General features: G+C 39.1%; 1 long non-coding RNA gene across 2 annotated transcripts; it reads left to right on the forward strand.

Annotated features, from left to right (window-relative positions):
• Nucleotides 1-1,068: 1,068 nt before the first annotated feature.
• LOC143636545 (uncharacterized) lies at nt 1,069-5,832 on the forward strand. 2 transcript variants are annotated; one of them, XR_013154261.1, is made up of 3 exons: nt 1,069-1,093; nt 1,724-1,786; nt 5,802-5,832. It is a non-coding gene; the product is annotated as an uncharacterized LOC143636545 (long non-coding RNA). The 2 variants fall into 2 exon arrangements; XR_013154262.1 differs by lacking the exon at nt 5,802-5,832 and adding an exon at nt 2,366-2,451.
• The last annotated feature ends 695 nt before the right edge of the window (nt 5,833-6,527 follow it).

Consider the following 6,527-nt stretch of genomic DNA (forward strand, 5'->3'; position numbering starts at 1 on the left):
TTCTTTCATTATATTAAACTTGAGTTCGTTATCCAGTCCTTAGCGAAATTGGGTTCATTCGTTACTTCTTTCTCCTATAACGAATTGGCTAATTCGTTACTTAATAACGAATTGATCTTTATAGCAAACTGAGCCCTATAATGAATTGAGCTTATAACAAATTGAACCTTGTAACGAATGACCCCTTTTTATAACGAATTACCCTTCTAACGAATGAGGGTTCATTCCTCATTTCCCATAACGAACTGTCTGACGAATTGCGTAACGAAATGCTTAACGAATTAGGCTAATTCGTTATTTTTCCTTAACGTGGGCGTGCCTAGTTCGTTATGTGCGCCTAGGGTTTAGGGCATCTGACATTCTGTCAGATGTCCTTTCAAATATTCTCTTCACCGGCGGCGCCGCCTTTCCGGCGCCGTCATTGTCTAGAAAACCGGAAATCTCGCCCGAAAAACGAGATCTCTTCGTTTCTCAATCATTTTTCACCATTATTCATCCCGTTCGATCTAGTTCTGAGCTAGAGTGACCCCTAAGCTCATCTTAGGTTTGGTTTATATATGATTCCCCCGGATCTCGTGACTTTAACAGTTTAAAGGTGTCGTCTCATCGTTTCGTGACTAAATCTAGCGGGTTTAAGTTCATACAACATCATACTATCATTACCTCGGGTCGGTGCTCGGTTTCCTTCTTGGTTCGGCTATGGCAAGGAGAGAACTAGAGAGAGAGCTTAAGTGTGTGTTTGGATGGTGGATGGAATATGTGTAAATGAGGAATTAAATGGTGATTATGGTTTATATATTTATGGATCATGGGCTTAAGCCCATGGTCTTTCCTTCTTTCTTTCATAACCCAAGTCCATAACCCATATCCATTTACCCAACAGTAGCCCAACTCGTATTCTATTTATCTAAACCGATTACGACCCACTATTAAATAGACGAAATTTAATTTATTACTATAACCGAAAGTAGGATGTTACAAGTCTTCCCTCCTTAAAGAGGTTTCGTCCCCGAAACCTAACTATTACATAAACAAATTCGGGTAAAACTCCCGAGGTCAAAAGTTGTCGTTTTTGGTGTCAAAGGTTTCTCAGGTATGTCTAGTATATCATATAAATTTCGTGACCATTGGAGTTCGTTTGATAGGTCAATTGTCAAAAACCAATTTCTAGGGTTCTTTAGTGTTGAAATCGGTAATTGTTGTATTTCGGGTGTTGTGTGAAAGGATGGTCGACCAGATCAGTTTGAGGAGCCTCATGATAGTGTAAGGGCAGTAGGAAAATTATTGTTTTGGACATAGGGGCTGGTTATATTGGTAACCCCTTAATCGAATCGTAATGGCGCGTAAAAAAATCGGTTATTTGTGAATTAAAGGGAAAGAGGATGAGTTTTCAAACCCAATCAACTTGGGAGGTTAAATGATGATGGGTGGGCTGTAATATGGTCTAATGTTATTAAAATGGGGATGGTTTTGTTGGAGGTTGGTTAATCGGTTCGTTAAACGCACGAATTTGACACAATATACGTAAACGGGCATAGTTTGGGAAAACATTAGTGGTGCCCGTATTGGTGGGGAATCTCGGTTAATGTAAGGTCCCCGGGGCTGATGGGGGGGAATAGGAATGTTGGGTGAGGACATGGGCCAATTCAAGCATACTAGGTTGTCTCGTAGAATAAACGAGTTGCCGCCATTTAGTTAGTGCATGTTGTGTAATTCGTATCAGGAGTTTGATCTGTGAGTGGTTAGCTAGAGGATCTGGTTGTGATATTTGTGTGGTTCGTTTCAGGTGAGTTTCATGATGCCCCTTTTTAAATGTTTTACGTTTTGGGCTATCATACAAGTTTTATGACGATTTTATCCTTTTGATGCATTTGAATGATATCGCATAGCTTATGTTATTATTACTATCTATACTTATAAGTTTGTATGTTTGATTCTGTTTTATGTGTATGTGTTTGTGTGTGGCCGCCACATTTATGTTTTTGTTAAGCCGTGACCGGATCAAATGTGAATGTACAAAATTCCTGTATTTCCCTATTGGGGGTTAAGGTGAAGTGTTCCAGGACACAAAGTACTGTCCTTGGGGCGAATTAATGTAAAATCCCCTAACACTTTATCTGTACTTGGGGTGAAGGTTATTCGGGTCCTTAACTTTGTGTTTTTGATTTTATGGAATGTGACCCGTGTTACGTGCTTGACTGTGGAAAGTTTGTTTATTAATTTATTGATGTTATTTATGTATTAATATGATGTTATTTATATCATTATGGAAGTCGTATGTTAAACACCTTGGTTGGTATTTAAAATATTTTGATGATTAAAACATGAATTCACTCAACTCAAGCTGACTTTGTGTGTAAGTTAGAATGATTTTCAGGTTGCACATGGATGGGATTACTGCTTGGAGCTGCTCAAGACTACCCGTGGTCCCGAGGCAGTTCTAGTCGATGCTTTTCATCATGTTAACATTTTTGAATGTTTTAAATTACATTTTATGTTTTAAGGATATTATGTTGATGATTTGTAAATTTCCGCTTTAAGAATACTCTGTATTGAATTTTTTTGAATTATATGAAACCATTTTAAACTTTAAATTTGAATTTGTTTGAAATGATTACCAACTGTAGGACACCCGAATTTTGGGGTCTCACAAGTTAGTATCAGCGCCAACGTTCGAGAGATCCGGGCATCTTTCGGTGCTTAGACTCGAAAAATTACGAGAGGGACTGAAATTGCCAACCGCGGGTAGCTGCGCTCCAAGAGGTAACCGTTACATTCAATGTATGTTATGGTGTTTTCTTTCTTAATTGACGATGTGATAGATAGAATATTAATGTAGTCATAAACAAGAAGTATTTAGAACAGGTAGGTAAAGTAAACGATTTATAACACTTGATCAACGTTATTAGCAGTTTACCCTTACTTTCCATGTACTAAATACGACTTGTGACTGATTGCGTGAATATTCTATCTTTGTAGGAGTAAGGTATGTCTAGCAAGAGTTAGTTGGAGGAGGTCGTACCGGGAGCCGTGGTGGTGGTTAACCATAATGGACTATATTCTAAAGGGCAATTCCCCTGTGTTAGTTAATGATAATTCTGAGGGTCAGTTCATTTTGTGTAAGCCGTTTTGGTTGAGGGTTATTGGGTTGTGCGTATTTTAGTAATTGTATGATATCCGAGGTTGTGGAGGTGTCGAAAGTTCTGGTAAGAATATGGGTAAAAAGGGTAATGAAGTTGACCAAAGAATGTGGAGAACTTGAAATGTCGCTCACCAGACACGCTATTCCATCCATCCGGGCGTGACAAAGATGTACCCAGATTTTAAGAGGAAAATTGGTGGCTGATGATGAAGTATGATATGACTCCGTATGTAAGCAAGCATTTGACTGGTTTGCAGTTAAAAGCTGAGCACCAGAGGCCATATGAGAAACTCCAAACCTTTAGGCAGTCCAGAATGGGAGTGGGAGCACCTTGCGATGGATATTATAATCAAATTTCCCTGTGCGCCTAGGGGATGGTATGCTACTTTCGGGTGGTGGTGGATAGATTTACTAAGAGTACACATTCCATACCGATGAGGGAGGCTGGTAATTCAGAGCAGTCAACCGATTTATTTGTTCGCGAGATAGTGGCTCGGCGCGGAGTTCCAGTGTCCATTGTGTTGGGTAGAGAGACGCGTCCTACTTCTATGCTTTGGGAGAAATTTCACGTGGAAGGTGACCGAGTTATTTTGAAGGTTTCTCTATGAAAGGGTATCTCTTGGTTTCGTAATAGGGGGAAGCTAAGCCCCAGATTCACCGGTCCGTTCGAATTTTGAAACGAGGTGGGGAGGTAGCCTATAGGTTGGAAATACTGAAGAGCTTAGGATATTCATCCTACTTTCACATCTCGCATTTCAGAAAGTGTTTGGTGGACGGGGAAGCGTGGGTACCTCTCAACGAAATTGAATCAGGTGCGAATTTGGATTACTTTGAGCAACATGTCGCCATTCTTGACCGTTAGGAGAAGCACCTGAGGAATAAGGTGGTTGGGCAGGTGAAGGTGTAGTGGAGGCACCTCAGAGGTTACGAGGCTGCTTGGAAACCGGGGGATGAAAATATGAGACTCTACCCGCACTTGTTTCCGAATGAGCGGGATTCAGGGACGAATCCCAATGTAAGGGGGTAGTCTTGTAACATCCCAAAATTCTCGTAAGTCGAATAACACAAGTGTAGGGTTTGTAAAGTAATTTCTCGGCTTTCTATTAAGGGCTCGGGGACTCTTGAACATGTATAAGAGATGTTATTATCAGTTTGGGGACAGGGGAAGAGTTTACAAAGTGCAGGGACTAGAATTGTAACATTTCAATATTATGACACCAAACCCTAACCTCCCCACCCTCTCTTCTGGCCGCAGATTTCACCACCCCAAACCCTACGGTTTTGAACTTTGTAATTCGATTAAGCTTCCAGAGGTTGCTACGGGTGTGTACTACATTTTCCTAATGCTTAATTTCATAATATAGTTCCTTAAGTCGCTCGTTTAATCCGTTTTGTAAACTAGGGACAGACTCGGATTAATTGCAATTGACATATTTACCGAGGACAAAAGTTGGAGTTTTTGGTGTCAAAAGTTTCCCAGGTATGTCTAGTATATCATATAAAAATTTCGTGACCATTGGTGTTCGTTTGATAGGTCAATTGTCAAAAACCGATTTCTAGGGTTCTTGAGTGTTGAAATCGGTAATTGTTGTGTTTCGGGTGTTGTGTGAAAGGATGGTCGATCCGATCAGTTTGAGGAGTCTCATTATAGTGCAAGGGTAGTAGGAAAATTATTGTTTTGGACATAGGGGCTGGTTATATTGGTAACCCCTTAATCGAATCTTAATGGCGTGTAAAAAATCGGTTATTTGTGAATTAAAGGGAAAGAGGATGAGTTTTCAAACCCAATCAACTTGGGAGGTTAAATGATGATGGGTGGGCTGTAATATGGTCTAATGTTATTAAAATGGGGATGGTTTGGTTGGAGGTTGGTTAATCGGTTCGTTAAACGCACGAAATTGACACAATATACGTAAACGGGTATAGTTTGGGAAAACATTGGTGGTGCCCGTATTGGTGGGGAATCTCGGGTAATGTAAGGTCCCCGGGGCTGATGTGGGGGGAATAGAATGTTGGGTAAGGACATGGCCCAATTCAATCCCATTAGGTTGTCTCGTAGAATAAACGAGTCGCCGCGATCTAGTTAGTGAATGTTATGTAATTCGTTTCAGGAGTTTGATCTATGAGTGGTTAGACGGAGGATCTGGTTGTGATATTTGTGTGGTTCATTTCAGGTGAGTTTCATGATGCCCCGTTTTAAATGTTTTACGTTTTGGGCAGCATACAAGTTTTATGACGATTTTTTCCTTTTGAAACATTTGAATGATATCGCATAGCTTATGTTATTTTTTACTATCTATGCTTATAAGTTTGTATGTTTGATGTTGTTTTATGTGTATGTGTGTGTGTGTGGCCGCCACATTTATGTTTTTGTTAAGCTGTGACCGGGTCGAATGTGAATGTACAAAATTCCTGTATTTCCATATTGGGGGTTAAGGTGAAGTGTTCCAGGACACAAAGTACTGTCCTTGGGGCGAATGAATGTAAAATCCCCTAACAGTTTATTTCTCCTTGGGGTGAAGGTTATTCGGTTCCTTAACTTTGTGTTTTGAACTTGATGGAATGTGACCCATGTTAAACATCTTGGTTGGTATTTAAAATATTTTGATGATTAAAACATGAACTCACTCAGCTCAAGCTGACTCTATGTGTATGTTAGAATGATTTTCAGGTTGCACGTGGATGGGATTACTGTTTGGAGGTGCTCAAGACTACCCGTGGTCTCGAGGCATTTCTAGTCGACGCTTTTCATCATGTTAACATTTTTGAATTTTTTTGAAATTACATTTTATGTTTTAAGGATAATATGTTGATGATTTGTAAATTTCCGCTGCAAGAATACTCTGTATTGATTTTTTTTGAATTATATGAAACCGTTTTTAACTTTAATTTTGAATCAGTTTGGAATGATTACCAACTGTAGGACACCCAAATTTCGGGGTCTTACATTTTTGAGGTCGAAACGAGATGGAAAAAGGTTTTTACTAACTATATGTTTTGTAAATTTTTGGTTTTCCACTCTTTGTTGACTCGATGTTCGGTTGGTCGACATTGGGCTTAATTTGGACAATTAAAGTTCCGGAAGAGTTAGTGTACATTGAGTCTTTGTTGTAGTGTCGGTTATTTAGTTTAACTATGTTTTAAAGTTTGGATTTTCCGTTAGCTTTATTGATCAAAAAGCCTCTCACTTGTACTCAATTTCTATTTGGTCGAGTTTGGCTAGAAATATTTTGTAACCCAGATTTCCAAAGTTTTTATTTTATTTTATTTTATTTTAGTTTTGTTATAAAAAATGTCTAAAAAATACAAAAAAGATTTTCATTTTTACTTTTAGTTTACTTACTCCAGTTGTTTGTTTGCTTGCCTATTTTGTTTTCAGGATGTC

Source organism: Bidens hawaiensis, unplaced genomic scaffold (genome assembly GCF_021521415.1).
Source record: "Bidens hawaiensis isolate Kalapana, Puna unplaced genomic scaffold, B.hawaiensis_p1.1 tig00007984_1, whole genome shotgun sequence".
NCBI lineage: Eukaryota > Viridiplantae > Streptophyta > Magnoliopsida > Asterales > Asteraceae > Bidens > Bidens hawaiensis.